Source organism: Pelodiscus sinensis, chromosome 7, assembly GCF_052426305.1.
Source record: "Pelodiscus sinensis isolate ZL-2025 chromosome 7, ASM5242630v1, whole genome shotgun sequence".
In the NCBI taxonomy this organism is placed as follows: Eukaryota; Metazoa; Chordata; order Testudines; family Trionychidae; genus Pelodiscus; species Pelodiscus sinensis.
The window spans coordinates 10,761,883-10,787,147 of NC_143058.1; the positions used below are offsets into that span (position 1 = coordinate 10,761,883).

The 25,265-nt window shown below is 44.9% G+C and overlaps 1 protein-coding gene across 8 annotated transcripts in view; it reads right to left on the bottom strand.

Annotated features, from left to right (window-relative positions):
* Positions 1-25,265, bottom strand: part of SEMA5B (semaphorin 5B) — a 381,163-nt gene that overhangs the window by 340,761 nt on the left and 15,137 nt on the right. Inside the window, exon 1 of one of the 8 annotated variants that reach the window (XM_075933115.2) lies at positions 15,656-15,674. The exons of the other annotated variants lie outside the window; for them this stretch is intronic. The gene's annotated coding sequence lies outside the window, so the exon portion shown is untranslated. Of the gene's footprint in view, positions 1-15,655; positions 15,675-25,265 lie in introns of those variants that run through there. 8 annotated transcript variants of the gene reach the window in all.

The following is a 25,265-nucleotide window of genomic DNA, read 5'->3' on the forward strand; positions in this document are numbered from 1 at the left end:
ACAAGAACATACAACACGCCTGATTTGTGTTTCTGTTCTACGATGATTAGAAACAACTGTTCACTATTTTTACTATGGAATCTGAAATAAAAACCCTACATAAATAAATTAAAATAATGTGAAGATATATGTGTGTATGTGTGTGCGCGCGCGCACACGCGCGCACATAAATACATATACAATGGGACGGCTCACTCAGTAGTTGCCCTGTTCTATTCATATACTCTGAAGCATGTCATCAGCCAACTGTGAGAAGACAGGTTATTAGGCTAGATGGACCACTGGTCTGACCCACTATGGCTGTTCTTAAGTTCTTGTGAAAAAGGTGCACTTTTTAATAGCCAAGGTGATTAAGATTAGAACAGACTACCAAGGAAAGCGGTGTATTCTGCATCTGTTGAAGTCTTCAGAGCAATGCAGGAGGCCTTTCATGAAGGTATGCTTTAATCAGACAAGTTACTAGACTTGATACAGGACTAACAACGTGAAATTTAAAGGGTTGTGATGCATGAGAGAATCTATAGATCCCTTCTGGCAGAAGCTTATCAGATAGTCCACTAGCAATGCAACTATTCAGTTAGTTAATTAATCTAACTTTAACATCCCTACTGCATGCTAAGTGCTTCTGACAGTGTGGATGTCTTTCACTGCTGAAGAATGTAGTCTTTGGGGGGGGATGTACTGTGACCCTGTGACCCCTTCGAGCCTACATAATCATGTCAAAAAGTGTCATGTCATGTCTCGATTGAACGCTTGTCACACCAAATCACAAATCACGCTGAAATACATATAACGTGTAAGGAATTTTGTACTTGACCTGAAAATTAGACTCTTAAAGGACTGGTCATCAGAAGGTGATGAATCTGTTTCTTTCAAGCAGCAGGACACTTATCTACCTGTCTGTACTGTAAATTGAATACAGTATTGTAAACTCCACCATGCTTATTTACTGTCTGAACAAAATGCTAATCAAGTGACTAGGCAGTGTCCAGGGGAGATTCTATACAGGAAATAAGAAGCAGTAGGGGAAGCGGGGTTACCCCGTTTACAAAGGAAGAAAATGGATGATTGGAACTACAGTTGGGAATGCGGCGGTACACCCACGTATGCTTTACCTAGGACTGGCTTCTATTATGAAGAGAAGATTGCAGCTGGTCTGGCTGTGTAACACTGAAAGACATTTTACGAGACAGAAAAACATCTTGTTAGTTAAGCTGAGGCTCGAGAAAAGCTGTTATAATTTTGCTTTATATGTAAAAGCCCATTAATTCAAAAGTCCATTAATGCTACTTTGTGCTCCTCAAATTTGTGTTCTTTGGTTTACCATGAAAGCTAGTGCATGCTTATTTTACAATCTCTGAGCTGTGAGGTACAGCGATCCTGGTAAGCTGGTGTGCAGTATTTCTTTGCGAGTCAAGTCTATGGCTAACGCATGTTCAGCAGAAGAAGAGATGAACACTCCAAGGGATGCTTACAGGGATAGGGGTGTGCTAGAGATGAAAAATCCTGTTTAAATTGGTTAACCAGTTACACGTAGGCTACGTCTACACTGGCATGAATTTCTGAAAATGCTTTTAACGGAAAAGTTTTCCGTTAAAAGCATTTTCAGAAAAGTGCGTCTAGATTGGCAGGATGCTTTTCCGCAAAAGCACTTTTTGCGGAAAAGCGTCCGTGGCCAATCTAGACGCAGTTTTCCGCAAAAAAGCCCCGATCGCCTTTTTCACGATCGGGGCTTTTTTGCGGAAAAGAGTACTATGCTGTCTACACTGGCCCTTTTGCGCAAAAGTCTTTCGGAAAAAGACTTTTGCCCAAATGGGAGCAGCATAGTTTTTCCGGAAAAGCACTGATGATTTTACATGAGATCGTCAGTGCTTTTCCGGAAATTCAAGCGGCCAGTGTAGACAGCTGGCAAGTTTTTCCGCAAAAGCAGATGATTTTGTGGAAAAACTTGCCAGTCTAGACACAGCCGTATTGTTTAATATGTTAACGGATTAAAGGCGGTGCAGGGGCTGCTCCGGGCCCACCACAGACAGGGGCGGTTAACCGGTTAAAGGGTTGGGGGGCACCCAGGCCCGCCACAGACAGGGGCTGCTCCGGACAATTTGGAAGGTGGGGAGCTGCTCCAGCTCCCACTGCTTAACCAGTTAACTGATTAACTTTGCACATCCCTAGCATGTGCCTACTACTAATCTGCAGAGGGACAGAAAGGCCTGCATGGATTCAATGGAGAGCACTGGTGCTGCCCATAGCTGGTGGAGCCAGGGAACTGACCCACTACAAATTATTTCACTTTTTGTTATTTTAATTGTTAAATTTCCTTGTGTCTCACACATCATTTAGGGTTAGCTGCCGCAACACACTGAGTAGTGCCAACGGGAATAAGTGGGAAAACGTGCAAGTGGGATATTACACAATGTGAGTGAAGGTGTCAGAATTTGGCTCGTAGATTTGGTCTGAAGAGACACAGGGCAGCCACCGCTCCCAGATGCTTCGGCTGCAGCTCTGAAGCTTCAACACCTCTAGAAAAAACAAAACAGGCCTTGTGGCCAAGTTGACTCTATACTGTTGAATACTGTAACAAAGAATATAAAGAACATGCATCTGACGAAGTGGGTCTTTGCCCACGAAAGCTGATGCTCCAACACTTCGGTTAGTCTATAAGGTGCCACAGGACTTCTCGCCGCTTTTGCAGATTCAGACTAACACAGCTACCTCTCTGATACTCGAATACAAAGGAATGCGTGCGTATATATTGGACTCTTCCATATACACTTAAAATACATGTTTATCTGATACTTACTGCAGCTGGTCTGCCCGTGAAACACTCATCAAGATACATCAGCAGATAGGAGTGCAGTGCAGAACAGTGATGTTCTCACAATGGATCCATGCATGTGAGCAAAGTTACCCAAAAACTTAAAACATTTTCAGGATCAAGGCCATATTCCCAACTAGACAGACCAGGCTCAGTGCCTTCAATGGCAGCCAGTCCACTGTATGACTAAACAGGCGCTCTATTTTTGAAGAAGGGGATCACTGTTCATCGGGACTGCTCCTTCCCGGGCCACATAAATGGGGCTGCAATCTTCTTCCTATCTATTCTAGAAATGTATGTGTCTGTCTGTCCATCTGAGAGTCCAAGAACATCTCTTAAACGGTAAACACTAGGACTACCGAGTTTGGTATGCAGCTTCCTCTCTTATAAAGGTTTGTTTATGCCAAGACAATGGGATGTGTCCGGAATTCGATTGTTTCTCAAAAAATGGAAAGAGAGGAGTCAGGCAGGAGAGAGTTTATACTGTAGAATGACCAGAAGGGGGCAGCAAGAGGCCAGAGATGGGGACAGCTATAACACCATCGGGACAGTAATGGTTAGGGTTGGAGAAAGGGACAGCTATCTTCTGCTATACTGTATATTTCAGAGAGTTTGTCTGTTTGTTTGTCTGTCCATCTGGGAGTATGTGTCTGTCCCCCAGCTGGGGAACATGTACCCATCCCCCAGCTGTGCCCACTGCAGCAGCCATGGACAGGAGTTTCTCACCTGGCCCCAAGCTGCTGCGGTGAGAGAGGGCAGCCTGTCCCTGGGGCAGCCCGCATCCTGAACCCCTCATCCCCAGCTCCACCCCATGCAATGATTTAAATTAAGAAAAACAAAAAACTTTTTGAGTTAAGGACCTGGGCAATGCTGGATAAATCTTCGAGTAGAGACATAAAGTAGCAACTGTTTAATTTAGTAGGACCTATTGAAAATGAAACCCAGACACTATTAATAAAGATTGCATTGTATCATTTTTCTACATGCATTTTTCTCATTCTAACATCCTTGAATGTTAGAATGAGGCAGGGACATATAATAGCAAGTGTTTTAAATATGCAGTCTCTCATTGGATGTTGAATAATACACCTGCATGAACTTGTCAATGTTACAATAACTTTGTACTTGGCACTGCCACCTGCTGATCTCCATGTGCTTTTACAAATAATGAATAGTCTCACCAAATCGTTGTGAAACAGGTAAGTATTCTAACAAATATGGTCCATTAGAGACATGTGGATTCTGTGGGAGAGACATGCCATAACCATATGGAATTTCATGACAGAAGCTGGAACAAAAGTCAGAGCTCCCTGCTTCAAACCCACAGCACTCCTGTCTAAGGATGTTAAGTATTGGGTTAATTGACTAATCAAATAGTCGATGCATTAAAATGCCATGAGGAACCCGAAGCCAGGCTATAATATATAACAGAGGCAGCAAGGGGGGGGCGAGGGAGCGACTAGTTGACTACCCTGTCGACTATCCGATAAGCAAATGCTTATCGGATAGTCGTCTAGTCCTTCACATCCCTACTCTTTTCATCTGAGATAAGAGAGGAACCCAGAGATGCTATTACAAGTTGAATCTCTCTAATCCAGCACCCTTGGGACCTGACCGGTGCCAAACCATGGGAGATCAATATTGTCCAGCAGATTTACCAACATTTCTGTTGCTTTCTGGGCTCTTAGAAGACATTTAGGGGTAGATTAGAGCTAAACAGCACAGAACACTGAGAGCCAGGACTGGCACCTGTAAACAAACTTTCTAGGACTGCCAGAAACTTGGCCACACTCATGACAAGTGGACATCCAGCTAGCTAAAATCATGCCGGACCACGGATGTTGCCAGGCCAGAGAGTGCTGGGCTAGAGAGGGTCAACCTGAAGCATAAAAGGGTAAGCCGTGGAAAAAAAGTTCGAATAAAAAAATGCAAGATCTTGTAGACAGAATTCCCAATTACTTTTATACATTTTCCACAACATAATCATAGGTGTAATTTTTTCTCTTCATAAAAACATTTGCATATGTCTTTCTTCAAATGCAAAGATGTATTCCATAAAGATCGGGGATACTTGTAGAAATATGCTTTGGCATGAGAATTCACACTACCACTGACAAAGTCAAGCTCTCTTCTTGTTTAGCAAATTCTTTAGCAGCAGCAATCACACCATGTGACTTACGTGCACTCTATCATTTGTCACCTAACCAAATTTTATGACTTCTCAACATTGCAATTAACATTTCACAAGACACCCAGGCAGACGTCTGTTTGAACAAAGAACAAAATCATGAAGATTGAAATCCGCGTGTGGTAATTTACACACAGAAAACATGTCTAAACTAGATATGCTACTTGCTACCTATAGCTGTCCAGCTTTAGGTAGCAGTCCAGAGCCTATGACACACAGGGAAAAAGTTGGTCCAGTAGGGGGCAGTGGTACACGGACACATGGCCAGTTCATTACATTCTATTCTTGTCCTAGATGGTCATCTTCTCCCCTGAATTCTGAAGCAAAATACATGGAGTGACAGGATATCAAACCTTGACAGCAGTTCACTCTTTCCATGGCTCCTACTTACATCACAGACCTAAAGCTTATTGTAGATTCACACTTATATGCGAAAGACCAAGCCACCCCAGAATGCTTCAGGTATTACTTATTCACCTGCAAACTTCTATTTTTGTTTAATCCAGGAAATCACGGTTAAAAAACTCAAAATAATTCTTTCCCAATCTGTTTAAAAAAAAAAAAAAAAAAAAAGCAAGCCTTGATCCGAGGATGATGAGGTGCCAACTGTCAGCATGGAGCACATTTTTACAGCCAGCTTCTAAACCCCTACATAAAGAGAAGGGCTTAGTGGAAATAATGACAGAAGTTTAACTACCACGGGCCAAAGTTAGCCTTGTGTAAGGGCAGGCAACTCCATTGATGATAATGGACTTACATCAGGGCTAGATTTGGCCCCATGCCTGTAGCTGGCATGGCTAAAATATGCAGCCATAATACTTAAGAAATGAAAGAGGAAGGTCTCTGGGGAACATGGTTCTTGATTCTCGTATCTCTTGGGCTTCCTGCTTCAGCAAGATGGATTGCATCACACACCTCATGAATTCCCACCTGCAGATTCACCCATGATCAGCTCTAAAAGAAAACAGTGCCACTTTTCCACAGGACAGTGATTTCGTGTTACACTTCTGCTAATAACTTGCAAAGCACCAGAGACAATAATGGGGCCCTCATTGGCAGAAACCTCACGGGCAGGCCTCATTTTGCACACAGAATTGTGCTTTGTTTTTTAAAGAGGGACCACACAGAGGTTTTGACATCCTGTAAATGGGAAACTGTGGCTGCTTACTAACCATGAGGCATCTCTGATCCTTGGCTTCAACAGGTGTTTTGTTTGAGTAAGGAACAAATAAGTGGGAAATCAAGGAAAACAATGTGCTGTATTATCAAATTGATTTCACAGAGCAGATTGGGTGAGTTTCCTGCAGTTCCTCCAACTCGGAAATACAGTCACGCTGTATAGTACAGTGGCACAATTACTGTCATCGTGGATGTAAGAAGATCAGAAACTCCATGGCGCAACTCCACTGGCTACAGGGGATGAATCTGTCTCAGATACTCTAGAGCAGGACCATGAGATTCCTTTGAACAGACCCCAAAATATTTTTTACTTATTATTGGGTGAGTTATTATAATAATTTATTCTGAAGTCTGGACCTTGACAAAAAATAATTGACTATTTCCATACTAGAGTACATTTTAAAAGCACTCAGATGTGATCTAATACAGTGTTTAAACAGCTTCTGATTTTGGCAACAAAGCCAGATTACAGTCTGTGTCTGGATCAGTACATTTGGTATTCAAGTATAAGGTTTCAGTCCTGTAAGGAGCTTCTGCATGGGCATAACTCTGCATACACAGAGTCCCACTGGCTTCAAGTGAAGTTACACCAACCAGCTCGGGCCATATCTACAGACCAACACATACATACACACTGTATCTAACTCACAGCCAGACAGAAAGTGATTTGTACACCCTTTGTAAAGGAGCTCTGAGTGGGCAGACCCAAGTGCAAGTACCCAACCTTAGCAGAACTGAGATCCGTGCTCAATTGCTTTCCTGAATAGCAGCGCTTTCCTGACCGGGAGCTTAAAGGCTTTATCCTGCCAAGTGCTAAGCACCCTGCAACGCCCCCTGACGTTAGTAGCACCAAAGAAACTCAGCAGCACAAGAGCTTTTAATGTGATGAATGTCATCTTGGCTGACACACCAGTGATGGAACCAGGGACCTTCAGAGCTGCTACATCTTGAGCTAAAAGAGTCAAGGCTTTATAACTGGGACAACAACAGACTTGCCTCCTCTGTAAATCAGACACAGAGGAGGGACCTGTAACCCACTCACCAGTGGGTTGCAGAAGCAACTTGTAGGACAGAGCCCTAAATCCCATAATGCATACAGTAACTTTCTAGTCCAAGTCCTTTTTGAGCTATGGATTTATTTTAAAAATTAAAAGTCAAGAAGAATTTTCAAAATAAGTCTATTATACCTAACTTTTCAAAGTTTCTCATTTCAGTCAGCAGATTCAATGGACATGTCTAAAAAAATTCTCTGGTCAAACATCAAATATGCAAGATTTCAATCACATGTTGGGAGGAGTGAGGGGGGATTTCAAGAAGAGAAGTGTCGTTATTGGACTCATAAAACTGCTGCTACCGCAGGCCAGCAATAATGCTTAGAAATACTATACAGTCCATGTGTCTTTTTGGTGTGCTACATAATCTGCTTGACATATTTAGAAAGCTCTAATTAGTTTAATGATCTATGCTTTGAAGCTACCAATTGAAGTTAGTTAAAAAAAAAAGTTAAATTACATTTGTGAATTAAAACAAGCATGGCTGAGTAATCACCACTTCATGTTCATGTATATTTCATTCAGTTCAATTAAGTTATATCACGGAATGAAGAGGAAAAGATAGCCAGGCAAAATGCTCTTGCAGGAATTTGGGTGGAAATGAGTACAGTTTATGAATTAGGGAAAGAGATTAAATGGTGACTTGCCAGCAAAGGAATTGTTCTAACCAGTAATAAACTCAGGGACGCCGAAAGCTTCCGCAGCCCGCCAGGCAAGGTATGGATGGGGGAGTGGCTTTGTGCCCCTAAGGGTAGGGCCTCGGGTGGAAGGGGCGGGGCTGGGGGCAACCAGCCCACAATGCCGCCCAAATAACAGCACCCCTCTTCCCTACCCCAGCTTTCAGAGCCACACACTGTGTGTCAGAGCACCGCAGCAGCGATATAAAGGGCCCACGGTGCTGGCAACAGCTGGGAGCCCTGGGCCCTTTTGAACTGCCAGGCCCCGGGGCTACGGCGGCCTTTGACCCTCGTCAGCATGCCTGACTAAAACCTTACATTTGTAAGTGCCTTTCATTCAGAATACCATTGAAGTTCCTTACAGCTACACAGTCATATGAGAAATACTTCACCCATCACTGAAATGCAGCCACCAGTGGGGAAGGAAAACAGTAACTAACTATACACAGTACCACACCAGAATGCGTTTGAGAAAGAGAGGAGGAATACTCTAGGGCCATGGTGGCCAACACGCTAGCCACTAGCGGCTATATGGCCAGTTGAGTGTGACTAATTGGTTGAGTGTGGCAGGAGCCGGTGCTCATGGGGAGCTGACTTTCACTGGCTCTCACCTGCCGCTGCCCCACACTGTTTGCTGCCTCTGACAGATGGGAGGCAAGGGGGATGGGAGTGTGTATAATCGTGAGGATTAACAGATGAACCACGTCTTCTCGGTTATTTGTGTAAATGACTATATGCAACATGACTACCTGCTAATTGAGGGCCCACACTGCTTACTTCAGAACTGGTGGAACACCACTGCTCTCAAGGCTGTTGAACTGCAGACTCTCTCAAGCCACATGAAACAACACAGGGAGGAGGCCAATACAAAATAAAACAGCAATGTTTTCACTGGTGACATCCACTTCCTCAGATCAAATAGTGGAAGAAAATTGTCACAACCATATATACCAAAGGATACAATTTAAAAAAATGAATACACATGAAAAGGACAAATCAGATTTCAGAACAGAAGGGGAATAGGGGGGAGGTAAATGTCTGTAAGCTAATGATATTAGAGGTGATAATTAGAGAAGCTATCTTTGTAATGGGTAAGATAATTAATGTCTTTGTTTAAGCTTCGGTGTAAAGTGTCGAATTTAAGCATGAATGACAGTTCAGAGGATTCTCTTTCAAGTGTCGTCTTAAAAGATCTTTGAAGCAGGATGCAGGTAATCAAGTCGTTGAGACAATGTCCTTTCTGGTTGAAATGGCAAGAAACTGATTTGTCCTTTTCATATGTGTTCATTTTTTTTAATTGTATCCTTTGGTATGTATGGTTGTGACAATTTTCTTCCACTATTTGATCTGAGGAAGTGGGTCTGGCCCACGAAAGCTCATCACCTAATAAACCATCTTGTTAGTCTTTAAAGTGCGACATAGTCCTGTTTTCTGTTTCAACTACACCAGACTAACACGGCTACATTTCTATCACTATTTCACTGGTGAGGAGATCATCAAATATTCTACCTGCCCAACTTAGGGTTTTATCCTGATGTTTATCATCATGTTATCTGAGAACCTTGCATGCACAATCTCTAGCAACAACCCTATTGGATGTAAAGGATTCTTCTTAATTTGGAGGGGAGGGGGTAGAAGCTGATGACTCTATTTGTTACAGGGCTAAGGAGGGGTTGGTTAATGTTTTCTGGAGGAGGCTGGCTGGAAGGGAGTATCCAGGCCACGGATCCTTAGGCATCCAGTCCTCCAAAACCACAGATCATACCTAGAAGAGCAACTGGATCAGCCACCACTTTTCCATTGGCTGTCAACCCCCAGAGCATACAAAAGCAGGTAAAGCTGCCCACTGACCCTGTGGCTCATCTCTCATCCGCAGACACGGAAGGAGAAAGTTTTTAGGCTGCCAGTGATAGTCCTGCCCCATTCTTCTGTAAAGTTCATGGAGGCAGGGAGGCTGAGTGCAGGGATGTGAGCAACCATTTATTTTTGTAAATGTGTAACCGCTGAATTTTCCAGCAATTGCATGTTTACATGCAGGAGGTGAGGGAGGCGGGAGCCAGTGCTTGAGAAGGAGCCACCTTTAAAGCCGGCTCCCCTGGAGCACTGGCTCCCACCCGCCTACCTCATGCTCCGCGCAGGCAGCTCCGTGGAAGCCAGTTCTCGTAGGGAGCGAACTTTCACCAGCTCTTGCCTCCTCCCCCACGCTTCTGCCTCTGACACAGAGGCAGCAAGGGGAAAAGGGGTGTGTATAATCGTTAGGATTAACCGATGAGCCCCATCTTATCAGTTATTCAGGTAAATGACTACACACTAACATGACTACATGGGACCACACTGTTTACTTCCCATATATGGGTCCACTTCCTCCACATGTTTGCTTTCCTCTGTACTTCAGGGAAGAGCCTGTGGCCCATAGAAAGTGATTTCCCTAATTTACAATCTGGCCAAAACAACAGGTTCACAACCTGACCGGTACAAAGTGTGACATGGGTATTTAAAGACCACAATAAAGGACGAGACCCCACCATTTAACAGCTCATCCCAATGAGAGCAAATCCTGCAATAGGCTGCCATTTTAGCCTTTCCCTGGGGAAGAGCATAGGTTCAAATGAAAGAGTTTCACTTAGGCTAGGTCTACTCTACAGATGTAAAATCATGTTTAACCAGGTAAACAGGGCAGACTGAAGCAGGCCCCTGCCACAAACAGGGGCTGCTCCATCCCGGGCTGGAGCACCCCTGCCTTCGGTGAGTCCTGCAAGGCTAGGACAGCCCCCATCAGTTAACTGTAACCAGTAAGCCGCACCTGTTAAGAGAGAGGCTTACCAGTTAAACATTCACATCCCTCGTCTAAACTTGCACTTGATTGACCAAACTTTTGATGTTCACAGGTGCTTAAAAAGAACAATAAAGTTTTGCCGCAGCAAGTGAAACATGAACGCTGCTTTGTCTTCAGGAGCACTCCGCTGCTGATAAAGCAAAAGATCACTCTCATTGGGGGTGGAGGTATTTTGTGGACCAAAGTGCTGACAAACAGCATTCACACAGGCTGGTTTGTAGCGAGAGGATTGTGTCAACACTGCCTTGTCGCTAAAAGCTGCGCAGTGCATATATACCCTTAAACCATCACAGATGACATTGCTCTCGGATCTGGGTCTCCTGTTTAAGAACGGATCAGACCCGACTCTCCTCAGCTTGTGAGAAGCAAGGAGATTGCAGCCAGGGGTAACCCAGCTGCAGGCCATGAGACATTATTTGTAATCCAGGAGATGAGCAATATTTTCCTACACAAATCAGAGAAGATGTCACTTCTAGGAAATCTTACCACCAATTGTCTCACCTTAGTACACTCTGACAGATGTAGCTATTGCTGATGTATCAGCAAGCTCTTCTACTTATAAAAGTCCATGCTAGGGAAACAAAATCTTTCACACTTCCATCTTTCCCAATTTGTGAGGCATGCCAAAAAGGAAGAGAGAGCGAAGCAATACTAACTGACTCAGGAGCAGATGAACACTGTAGCATTTCATTACTTGGGTAGCACAGTCAATTTCTGCAGCAGGAACTCATCTGATCAGAAGTGATTCTGTTGGCAATTTCACTTCATTGCTCCTATTGAAAAAGAATCTATGCTCCCTGTTTTAGCTGGAGCTTCTACTCACCGCCCTCAAGAAAATGAAAACCAGATAAGTGATTTATCAGGGACACAGTGGATGCTTCTTTTTAGATTCACTAAAATTATTTTGTCTTGATGCATATTACAGTTTTATTACCTTAATGCAATGCCACAAAAGCTCTGCTTTTCTTATGTAAGCAACACATTTGATTTTTAAACATACCTGTCTCAGGTTGGGGTTTCCGGGCTGTCGCTCAGCAGAAAGCCTCTATCTTTTTGCTTGCAAAATAAACTTATGACATATGGAGCCATTGGGAACCAAATCAACATGCAGTTCCACAATGTCATTCCTACAGACTTGCTTTACAAAAGAAAAGCACACTTTAAACGCAGTTTTCATCTGAAATAACTTGACGTTATTATGCACAATTAAAATAATGTTTTAGAGCTCACACATCTCCAAACAGTGCAGTTAACATCTCTAGAGACCTGTGATGATACAAACAACATTAGTGGCCTCAATGGCCTAAAGGACAGGTGATTTCATCACTGAATGCTATAATCTGCTCTTCAACTTGCTGGTCTAATATCAGTCACTTTCATTTTTCATCCTTTTCTTTGCACTTGACCCCTATCATGCCCCACTCGCTAAATCCCCACCCTTCTTAAAGTCACTACTTGGCAATACATCCCAATTTGATTCTAAAACAAACAAAAATCAATCAATCAACTTAACCATTTGGTTTCACAGCAAGGCAAATAATCCAGCACTACATCAAAGCAACAAGTAACAAACTTGAAAACTGCGCAGGTTTCAGAATCAGAACAGAGCAAAGAACAAGTAAGGTCTTATTGCCAAACAGTGAGGAAAATTAATGAGGCTTTCAAACACCCAACTGGCAACGTTACTGCGCTAAAAGAATGTAAAAGAGGGGAAAAGACCATCTGCCTGCCAACTAAGAGTGCTCTCAATCTGGTGCTAAAAACTTCACTGACTACTGGGCTTGAAATTCAGGTATTAAAATTTAGGGGATGTGTTCAGGACTTTTATGAAATGAACGTGATTTACACCAAAGAGGCAGACAGTGATGTTTTGTGTCCTCTTCGACTTTTAGTACAAGCTTAGCAGCAAATGTGCTTTTTGGCCACCTGTAACCTTTCTAAAAAAGGAATGTTTATTTGCAACAAACCATAAAAAAAGGACAATACTGTGGTCACCCTGCAGTGCTAGGCTGATGCCTCTTACCTACTCTTATATCAATAAAGACCAGCTGGTTGCCAAGTAAATTGGTATGCATGTTATTTTAAAACAAGGGACAGTCCTTCTGAGTCCCTTCTAGATCACATAATTTGGGCGCAGATCTCTCTTATTCTAAAAATACAGAGTCTTTTGGACCTGGCGTTTTGGTTTGATTCAATATAAACATGAGGGGCCAACTGAAATAATAACATTTAGCAATAACCATCCATAAATCTTAAAGATATTACAGAGTTGGATATCATTATCCCTAGTTTGCAGATGAAGAAACTGAGGCATAGAGAGGCAAGTAACTTTCCCATGGTCACTGAGTGAGCATGTGGCAGAGCTGGCGATAAAAACCCTACATCATTTGCTTCCCATTCTGGGATGCTTAGTTCCGCCACAACTAGCTCTGGGTTTTGAATTTGAATACTACTGAAGATCCCAGATGTCCAGATGCAGCGGTTTGGCTCAGATTTCCATTCTTATCCTGCACATTTGGAAAATGCACATTGATGGGCTGATCCTGGAAAGTGCTGTGAGCATGAGAGCCCTCACAGAATCAGGATTCAGCTGGGAAGCCACAAGATGGAATTCAGAGCAGACAGCAGCACAAACTGTGAGCGAGCCAGAGGGACTGACTTATAAAAATCTAATTCCTGGGGGGGTAATGTGAGAGCCAACCACTCCTATCTGAGGGGTATAAAAATCCAAAAAGGAGAAAGAGGTGGCCAAAGGGCTGCAGGAAGGAGTGATAGGAACAAATTAAGAAAAGGAAAGTTTAGGCTGAATGTCAGTCAGACGGCATTCACAAACGACAAGGTTTGCTAGACTGCCGAATGATCTCCCACAGGACCTGATACAAGCTCAATCATTTAAAACTAACACTAGAAAATACACTGTCGGGAACAATCCTGCCTCAGCTGAGGGATGAATTGGATGACTGAACAGCTCTTTTCTAGCTCAGAGTCTTACCAATTATTTTATGATTCTCTGATAATCCTTTTGGGGACTGAAAGGTCAAACATACTCCGTGCAGCTCAGTCTGCACACCAACAGAGCAAGGTAGAAATTCTCCCTGAGCTGTATGTTCCTCAGGGTTTCAGAGTGAAACCCTTTCCCAGAAAAGTAGTTACATCACAGAAAACCTACTCGCTACATGGAGGCGTTGCTGAATTGCAATTTACACAGGATGCAATTTGGGAGGTTTCATTCATCTTCAATGTGGGGTAAAGTGTTTATGGTGGAGTTTGCTGCAAAGCTGCATCTAGGCTCTGGACTAGGAAAACAGGTTCTGATGAAAAACATATTAGCATGCTTTCTAGACCAATAGCACTGGCAGGGCTTAACCCCTTTGAAAATGTTTTAGTGGATTGTGATCAAACCCAACAGTTCAATCCTGTTTACACTGGTGTTTAAAAATATGATGTTTAAAAAAATGTAACACCACATTTTTAACCAAGATCGCTTTTCCTAGTCTAAACATGGCCCAAGCGGGTCCCACCACATATGAAAATTTGCAAGGCACAATAAAAGATATTTCCCCAGTGAACGACTAATAATAATCCTATCCTGTCCCCCTCCCCCATCTCAGTAAAACAGGCAGGTCTACTGAGGCCTAAATGACACAGACTATATTCAATTGGCATGAAGGGATATAACCTCACTTCCACAGGTAAGGCTTTAGCTCCCATTAGGTCAAGGGGACAACCAGAATTTTGCTGAGGAGGCGGCCACCACCCCCCTCCCTGCTGCCCCATGCCCAATAGCGAGCTCTCCCCTCACTACTCTCCTACCCCCATTTCTGAGCTCTGTGATCTCTGCATTATACCTACCTCCTCCACACACAGTCCCCTTAGGCTGCTCAACCCCCAGCTTTGCATTGAAGAACACCTTCTCTACCCTGCTGTTTCTCCTTTAGCTGCTTTCCCAGGAAGCACCAACAGCCTGACTCTATGCCTCCCAGCCTCCTGAGGAACGGGGGGTTCCCAACGCCCCCAGGCGTTGACCAGAATGGCTGCAAAAGTGGCACTGCAACTTGACACGTGGGCTCACAAGGCCATTCAAACGCAGCCTGGTCAGGAACCCAAACAAGCAGGGAAGGGTGGGGGGCACGACTCTGGCCTACCTCTGGCCCCCATTAGCACGAAGCTGAAAACAGGTCTTAAGACACCCCAGTAGTTCAACAGTCGTGTTCCCTTTAAGCTGCGGGCAGCAGAGCTTCATACGTGATTAATCAGCCCCACCCAGTCAGTGAGCTGCATGGACCTGGGCGGGACTCATTAATCGCCAGTCAAGCTGTGCTACCATGCAGCTTAGAGGGAACACTGTTCAACACCCAAGAATAGCTGCCGGCAGCTCACAATGCCTGCAAGGTTAGGCAGGCTGGGAGACTTCTGGTTAGGCCTGACATCCTATTTGCTGCTCTCCCCACAGCCCATCCTGCCAGTGAAGTAGGAGGTAGCACCTCCGGTCCTGGACCCGACATACATCAGGCAGAGCAGGAAGGAGCATGCCCCAGTGCTAATAACATCGAACAGACGGGGAAGCAGCAGCAGCCAACACTGCTACAGGAAAGGAGAGAGAATCCTGCAGGGCCCTGCCCATCAGGTGCTTCCCCTATCAAGGGGCCAGGAGCTTATCTGTTCCCAGCAGTGAGGATGGAGGGGAAAGAGGATAAGGCGGTGAGGAACATTACCCACTTCCAGCCCACAGGAGAAAACACCGTCCAAATCATTTAGCAGCTCGCAGGAGAAACAGCCTGACCGGGGTGGTTCAGTTTTTGCAGTGTGTGTCTGAGACAGAAAGGAAAACAAGAGAACTCCCAGCAGAGTGCAGACCCATCACGCCACCACCTGCACCGTTGCGAAATACAGTGACCAATGAGTTACCTGTTGGCTCTCCGGCCTCTCCGCTGCCATGGAAGAGTTAGGTCCAGCCCTTTAAGCCCCAGGAAAGCTCCACAACAATGGCAGTGGAGCGCAAAACAGCACTGGTTTTTATTTCTTGAGCACGCGTAACTTTCCCTTCCGCAGCAGACAAGCATTCAGCCTATAACTGGAGGCCACGTGATAGGTGTGGCATAAAATCCTAGCACGCGCCAACAAGTCCATCTGCCCCAGGCATTGAAAACAACAAATTTGCATCTTTTCAACCTTAACCAAAGTTTCACACAGCCAAATGAAACTCTCTCATGCAGGTGGCCAGGCTATCAAGCAATACATCCATCCCCCGGAGAAAGGCTCCCAGCCCATGGCAACACACATTCCAGCTGTACTGCAGCAGATGTGCACGTCTCACGTGGCTAAATAAATTAAGTAAATAAATAATGGTTTTGTTAGAATCGCTCGCTTTAAAGCGACTACTTGCTATCGGCTCCAGATTTTGTTGGACATCTACATATCCACCTTCTGTTTAAAAAAAACAACACCAAACGCTCAATTACCACATCAGATGCAGTTAGCTATGAAAACCAATGTACATTCGCACACAAGAGACCACATTAAATGAAAGCAAAACCGTTAGCGGATTGTGCCAGAAAAATTACCTGTTCTTTTGGAACATAAGATAGCATTCTCCGGTATCGTATCTATGCTGCACACAAAAAATGGGCTGTTACGAGGGATGTTAGGCGGAATATAACTGAACAGTCGCCTGAGCGCATCACATTTTAGCAGTTATACGACTTTTCGATAGTCCCCAGGGCGGGGCCGGCAGCCAGGGCACTCCAGCCGCACTCCCAGGGAGCCTCCTGCCACCCTGGGCTGATGCCTCTCCATGAGCCAGTCTGCAAGGGGAGCCAGTTTAAAAACCAATTCCCTGCACAGACCAGCTCTTGCCTGCTGCAGACAGAGCCGAGGCTCGCCGCAGACAGAGGCTGCTCCGTGAGATGCCAGAGCAGCCCGTCTGCAGGGAGCTTGGACCACTTCGAAAGACAGGGGCTGCTGCCGCAGAACGACCTCTGTCCACAGAGAGCCCACCACAGACAGAGGCTGCTTCACGGCAGCAGCCCCTGTCTCTGAAAGAGGTAGCGAGGAAAGGAGGTGAAGGCAGGCAGCTCTATGGAGCAAGAGCTGGGGAGAGTCGGCCTGCCCCCAGCCTCAGTAGGAGGCAGCAAGGAGAGGGGGCAGATGTATCCGGATTCAGCACATGCAGAGAGCCAGCTTAAAAGCCGCCTTCCTGCGCGTTTTGTCTCCTGCCTGCCCCCCTCATCCTCTGCGCTGCTGCCTCTCTATCAGAGGGGAGGAACAGCAGGCAGATTTGATGCTCGTACTTGCTGCCTCTGATACAGAGGCAGTGCGGAGGGGGGGGGTATTCGACAAATTTAACCAATAAACCCAGGCTTCTCGGTTAATTGTGTAGTTGTCTACACATTGACATGCCTCATTACAACAAGGTCTGGTTCAGAGCCTGATCCAGAACCCTTTGGACTCCTGGAAACATGAGGAAGTGGGTCTGGCCCACGAAAGCTCCTCATCTAATAAACCATCTTGTTAGTCTTTAAAGTGCTACATAGTCCTGTATTTTGCTTCAGCTACACCAGACTAACACAGCTACATTTCTATCACTCTTCTCCCACTCGCTGCAATGGGCTTTGGATTGGGCCCAAAGCAAGGAGCCCTCAAGAAATTGAGAAATGTTAAGGTCATTGTGACCATCTAGTCCTGCCTCTGGAGTAACACCAGAATAGTTCCGTTCTTGGGGAAGAGGACTTCCAGCCTCTGATATTTTCAAGTTCTCCTCAAAAGAAGAGCCGACTAACAAAGTTCATGGACACTTTAAAGCCAGATGGACCTTTGCAGCGTGCTCTTGCAGAGCCGTGAATGGGAAACATCCACATGGCAGCCCACTTCAAAGTCAAGTGAGACAGGGCATCATGGGAACATGAAGCCACTGAAAAGAGAGGCTTGGCAACACTTTTATAATCTTTTTGTCCTGAAAAGAGGCTCAACAAGCAAGAAGGCTATAACCTAGGAGACTTAATGCTCTGGAGAGCTCTCGCTTTCATTTTGGGTTGAGGATCACGGCTAACGGAGCCAGCAGCTTGTTTCCAGTTCACAAACTACGCACGCAAGCTGGATTTCCACTCTCAGAAAGGAAGAGTGGAAGGGAAATAATTCAAGTGATCATGCCCTGGGAGGCTTTGTCTTTTTTTTCCCATGTTGGCACATGTCACTAGACCCAAAAGCCAATATCAGAAACAAAGAATGTGTCCCATGACTCACTGCTCACCAGGGCTTGTTACTAGGACTGCAGGTGTGGAGGAGTCTACGTGATAGGGAACGCAAGATTCTCCTGTCAAAGAAAACAAGGAGGACTAATGCTAGTTGTTCTGTGAGTAATTGGGGGGAATGACGTGCACTGAGTTACAAGCAGCAGACGTTGGTGAGAATCTGGGGGGGTTGTAAGTATGGCTACATGGATGTGGATTTCAGAGATGGGCACAGCCAGAATTAACTAGATCATCTTTTTTAAATGGCACGCATCTGTCCTTTCTGTCGTTCTGATTTTAAAAAAGGGTCATTCCAAGAGGAAACCACTCAATGGGAGCTGCACATCAGAATGATTTTTTTAAGGTATTTTTTTTATGTGCATACAACTCATGCAAGGAGGCAGGAAGCATTGTTAAATACGTCACACTCTTCTGGTTCAAAGCACTTCAAACAATCTCTGATTAATCCTCACAACATTATTATTCCAATTGGGCAGATGGGGAAGCTGAGGCAGAGCTTAAGTTGTTTGTCCAAGGCAACTGATAGACAAGCATCTAGAAAATGAGATTTCCCTTGTACTTAAACAATCAGAGCACCGTTCAGTCTTTCTCTCTTTTTCCAGATGGTTGTTAGCATGCAGCAAATCATGCAATAGCTAAACGAGATACTTGACTGATGCCTCCGGACTCCAAGCAGAACTCATAACACAGTACTTTTACTGTGCAGTTCTATAGTATGTCTGAGGCCAAGACCACAAAGTGCTTCACAAATCCTAGTGACACAAGCTTTGCAACACTTCTGACAGGCAGGTATTGTTTATTCTACTGTGGGAAATATTTGAGGCACTAAGGGGTTACGTGACTTGCTCATGATCACGCAGCCATCCTGTAGCAAAACCAGGGCCAGATGCACCACCCAGGACTCCCGATTCCAAGTCCTGTGCTTGACAGATGAGCCCAGCCTTCCTCCTCCTTCATTCAGCATGCTAGCAGATCTCTATGAAGTTACCTTGCAGTCTAATGGGCCAAATATCGTGTTCTCCAGGCTAGGGATGTTAAATATCGGTCAACTGAACAGTCGATTAACCTCATGAATTCTTATGGGTTAGTCAACTATTCTATAGTCCCTGGGGGTGGGGCCAGAAGTCAGTGTGCTCCGGCCCCGCTCCTGAGGAGCCCCCTATCACGCCACGATGCTGCCTCTGTATCAGAGGCAGCAGCATGGGGTGCTAGGTGGGAGCTGGTCAACAAGTGGTGCCAGTTTAAAAACCAGCTCCCCTCACAAACTGGCTGCCTGTCACCCTGTGCTGCTGCCTCTGATTCAGAGGCAGCAGCGTCCCCTGTTCAAGGGAGGGGCTGAGCTCCCGAACCCAGCACAAGCTGGAACTGAACTGGGCTGCCTGCCCGCCTGGCTCCTAATAAACTTTAAATTCAGAGCTACAGTGGTGACAGGTCCCGGACCCGGCATGAGCCAGGACTGAGCTGGGCTACTGGCCAACCTGCTAAAAAATTTACTGACAGGTGGGGGTAGGCAGGAAATGTGTGTAGTCTATAGCATTAACCTATAAGCTTTTGCTTATTGGCTTATCAGTTAATCGACTACACTATTACATCCCTACTCCAGGAAACTCCATTTTCCCCATGTGGGATGACGCTATAGTATTACAGTAAAAGATGTTCTTATACAGACTCTCAAAAGCTACATACACAAACAAATCTGAAGGAATTAAATGACATGGGGATATTTTATTTTTCTAAACAAGCTCTTGGCTAAATGAATTCAACCTGGACACGGCCTTTTTAACATTGTTAGTCATAGTTGCCAACAAGCTTAATAAAGCTACATTAGAATCTGTCTCCCCTAACTCTAAAATCAATTCCTCCTGTCACAGAGCAGGAAAAGCTAAAGCTGCAAAGATACTGTATGGCTCCTACTGTTCTCCATACATAAACACACACAATGCTCTTTGAGATACTGTAGTCCTGCGAAAACAATTTCCATTAAATGCCTCCAACAGCTATGAGAATTTTATCTGAAGGCAAACAGAAGACATTTAAAAAAAACATGAAACATTATGGATGGATGTTTGTACTTACAGTAAAACCTCAGTGCTATGGACACCTCGGGGATGGGGGTTGGTCACAACTTTGAAATGTTCATAACTGAACAAGGCAGTACGGGATGCTCCTCAGGGCAGGTTGCTCAGAGCAAAGGATCACAGCTTAGCCTGCAAGCTTCAGTGTCCTCATCTCCTACTAGTAAGTGGCTGCCCGGACAATGGCAGCTGGTTCTAAGTCCCTGGCTGCAAGGGTGATGACTCTAGCACATGGATGATCCGTGGCAAGGGAAGAGCTGAGGGATTTTATGCGTGGAAGGAGACTCAGGGTTGGGAGGATGAGAGCGCTGTACAAGGGCACAGGATATGGAGAGGAGGTGCTTGGGATGTAACAGGGGGCTCCAAGCTGTGGCCAAAGGGTTTGGAGTGAGGGAGCGGGTTCACCACAGGAGGTTAAGGTGGAGGTGCGGGGTCTCGCAGGAGTTAGGGTTCAAGCAGGAGCCTAGTACTGGTATGTGGGGCTTAGTAGGGAGCTAAGGTGGTATAGGGGGCTCAGGGCTAGGACAGGGGATTGGGGTGTGGGGAGTTTTCCAGGGCAGCTCCTGTTGGACAGGGGCTGAAACAGATGGCTCCATGCAGCCCATGATCATCTGCAAGGCCCCCTCCTCCACAGCTCCTATTGGCTGGGAATCGCAGCCAATGGGAGCTGAGGGAACAGAGCTTCCCATCACAGTGAAGCAGTGTCAACAGGGGGGAGAGCCATCTCTTTCTTACACGAGATAGGCTGCAGCCCCCTAAAGTCTCCCCCATCCATGGCTGCCCCACTGCATGGCTAGGAGGAGGACAGGTAGCTGTGACTTGCCTGCTTTTAAGACACAACAGGCACAATACAGTATTTTCTGTTTTGTTTTGTTTTTGGTCTCCGCTGCTGCTTGACTGCTAACTTCCAGTTCCCCATAGCACCTGGTTGACCAGTCAGTCCATAGCTCTGGTATTTGTATCTTTGAGGTTCTACTGAATTACAATACCATGTGAAGGCCCCAACTGAAAATGGGCCCATTTTGTGCTAGACACACAGTAAGAGAAACATCTTTCCCTAAAACAGTTTGTGATTTCCACAGACAAGACAAAGGAAACATTCTTATCCCTATTTTACTGGGATGGGAAAGAGGAAAGATATTGAGGCACAGAACGAGAAAAGGCTAGATTCTTCATTCAATCTGTCCTCCTCTTAGAACTGGTTACAATTCCCTAATCCTGCACCATCCTGACTTCCGGTTAAGTTACAGCCAAGAAAACAGCTCTGATTTATGCCACTGGAATAAGCATATCAGAGAAGTAGCCCAGCTTTGTGAAGTGCAGCCACAAATGACAGCTAACAAAAATATTTTTGTTTAAACAAAACTCTATGCTCCTTTTACAGTCCGTCATCTGGCTGGGCTCAGCTAGAGCAAACAGCTCCAAGAGGAAACGAAACAGGAGCTATAAGAGCAAGCGTTGGTAAGTCATGCTGTCTGAGCATGGATGGTCTCTGTGGATCCTGAGCACAAACGGATGGATGGTTGGGACTCAAACCTGACCTATTGCTAAGAGGATTCAAGGCGCTGTTGAATATAAACAATAGTATCTGACAGATTCCTGTGGCATCTTTTTCCACAAGTGCTGCGTGTATGTATATTGCACCAACAAAAGGCAGCAGAGTGACAGACATAGGACACGCTGCACCATAGTGGCAAAGTATAATAACTCCAGAATAAAGTGCCTCCTACCCATTACAAATACCACAGGATCTTACTCTGCACACAGAGCAAACCACACCTCAGTTCAAAGTGTTCAACCCTTAAACAAACAGGCAACTAGATTGAAATGTGGTTCTTATAAATGCCATTGCCCCTTAGACTAATTACTGGGCTCAGAAGTGTGGAGTTCTTTCTCCTTCTGCTTTGCTAGCCCACAGCAGGGTGCAAGCCTTCACACAGCATGAGCAGCTGATGCCAAGACCTAGTGAATGGGGGCAGCAGGAAACCTGGGTTCCATGCTCCTCTCTGCAGCTGACTCATTGGGACACTCTGGATGAATCCCAGGCTGCCAGATTTTGAGAACTGGCCATCAACTTTAGGTGCCCAACTTCAGCTATTGAGCATGATGGCCACAGACGCCCATACACACAGCACTTGCAGTCGGAGACGTACATCCTCAGCACTTCTGGCAGTGGGGTCCTCATTATCCAAACTGCACATCCAACACTGAGGCAGCACCCAAAATGTCTCTCTGTGAAAATGAGCTCATCTCCATTGCTGTTAGCAGAAAAAAGGGAATCGATGGACCTGAGGATCTAGGTTGTACAATGAGAACTGAAAAATCCATCTGTCACCAAGGTATGGGGAGTCACCGGGCCCTCATCCGCAGTCAGATGTGACTCTCAGCCAGCAGGTAAAACAGAAGGCTCATTAGTCCACAGGGACACATCATAGAACAGAATTGTTAGCACAGTAACCAGAAGCAATCAGGACACTCCATCCTGGGGAGAGGGGCCTCAGAGCCAAAGGCCCTGCCCTCATCTCTGCACTTCAAACCAGCAAGACTAACACACTCTGAAGCCCACCCTAGCCCTGCAACCAGCCCTGCCTCCGGCCTTTATCCAGCTTCCAGAACAAAAGTTGCCACCTGGTTAACTGCTCCCCCAGGCTCAGGTTACAGAAAGCATCAGCCACTGTGTACATGGGGAAGGCTATCACACCAAAATTCCCATCAGCGCCCAGGTATTGGTACCATGCCCAGGAAACCGAGGAACACACAGGGGGTTACTACAGGACAGTAAAAATCACATGCAACATCACAAGCCAACAGAGAGAATACAATCACCACTTCGTCACACCATCCAGACTGACAAAGCATTTACAATACTGTACCTTTCACTGGAGGATGGTAAATATTATTGGGATTTATTATCAAACCACAAAATTGCTGCTGTCCTCCCTGAGTGCATATCGTACACCTCTCTATTGCGCAGACCTGAAGCAGACACAAGGGAAAAGGGATGCTGCAATAATCAACTCCAGCCTCCCCGATCTGTTTGTTCTACAAATGAAAGGAGTATTTGCTCAGGAAGCGGGTTTACAGAAGATGAAGAGTGCCTAAGAACAAATGTAATTTAATTATGGGTAGATGCAAGGAGCATGCTACACATTACGTAGATTAATTTATGTTCAGTGAAAACATAAGCAAATGTACTGCACAAGACTGGTACTTGGCTAATAATCTTCTGTGAGGGAAAGAGAAGGCAAAGAAAAGCTTAGAATAGCTCTACTTGTTTACAGAAAATTTATGTAAAGGTGATTATCAATTATTTTTTTAAATAACTACATACATTTTATATAGTATAATAGTATTTTTACAACATCTTTCACAAACTGTACCCAAAGAGGCTTATAGGGTTAAAAAATAAAGTTACAAAATTAAAAACAGAGTTTTTAATCACAGGTCTGGTTTTATCACAGATTTGCTATGTGATAGAGAGCAGACGAGGTGAGGAGGTAGAGAAAGTTTTCATACAGTCCAGTCCAGAAGGGGCTCCTCCACCAAAAATGGAAGGGACAGAGAGCTAAGCAGTGCCAGATGAGTGCTTTGATTATATGATTACTTGTAACATATTATTCAGTCACTACATGACCGTGCTGTAGAGAATTCCAGACAGGCTGTGCCTGTAAATGAACAAGGAGACAAAGCTGAAACTCAAGCTTTGGGGAAGTCTGTTTGATTGGGTCTAGGGTTGTCTCTGTTTTCATTAACAAAATCCTCCTATTCAAGATAGACATAGACCATGACAAGTGTTAAAATCAGTAGGGAAGTACAGAAGACAACCCAAGAGGGCTTTAAAAACCAAGGGCAATTTTGAACCAGATCCTTAGTTAGGGTTGCCAGGTGTCCGGTTTTGAACTGGACAGTCCAGTATTTGAGCTTTCTGTTCAGGAAACAAATTGAGAAAATATAAATGTCCAGTATTTTCTAAATAAGATGTCATGTAGATTGTGATGGAATGTCAAGTGTGTCTGGTATTTTTGTTGAAACCATCTGGCAACCCTATCCTTAGTGTAGCCCACAAGAACATTTATTCTCAACACATCCTATCACCACTTCATTCAGAGTAAGGAGAGCCACACCTGTTTTCATCCATGTGGTGCATCACTGGCCATGGCTTCTGAAAATTATTTTGTTATTGTAAGCATCCATAAGGCACTTGTCAGCATAATATCCGGGCTCATTTTACAAAAATATTTCCCTGTTATGAGGGGCAAACATCACAAGGCCCAAGCCAGGAACCTTCTGCCACCCAATGCTGTGGCCAAGGGCCAGGGGAAGAAGGAAGCATTTAGAGCAGCAGGGCTATTTACCCAGTCTGGAGGCAGGCAAGATGGCAGAGCCCCAACCCTGCTGGCCACTCTTTTGGTGGTGCGGCGGCCTGCAATGGCCACTCTGAAATATAGCGCTCCGGTGCGGGCTTGCTGCCCCCAGTGTCCACTTTCAGTATTATGTCCCTTCTCTTTGTGCCCCTCCCTTTTCTCATCCCTCCTCTCTCCCCTCCTTCCCTTTCCATGTTATGGAAAACAGTCCCATTCCTGATATTTTCATGACACAACCAAACCCTGACCTTGCTTTAAGTTTGGATAAAAGTAACCTTCATCCCAAATTTGGGGGTCCTAGCTCTTACCATTTAGGAGGAGTACTTGAATAAACAGACTCATAGATGGACTGGCAGACATTTCTAAACATACATACATAGATACTGAAATCCCATTCTGAAAAGCAAGGGGGAGAGAGGACACCCTTTTTTCTGGAATCTTCAATCGAAGAAAAAAAATAGGGTCTAGCTTTATTGCATTTTGGTAATTAATAGCAGCTCCTTTTTATCAATTAAATGTTGTTGTAGTTGAACCAACACAGACTGTGGACATGTTTGCTGCTTTTAGTCTTATAAAAGAAACCCAAGTTTTCAAAAAAGATCTTCCTACACAAGTGCTTTGAAGTGCTTCCTGCAGTCATGATAATCTGTTCCAGAAACTGGTCATAACAGAAAGCAGCATTTTAAAACAGCATATGAAATGAATTTGCAAAAATGCTTTCAGTTACACCTCAATAGCAAATATGCTTACTCTGTCATCTAGGAAGACTGACTGTGAAAAGCATGCATTCCCCCTCCCCACATCTATTGCCTTTTAATCATATCTATCA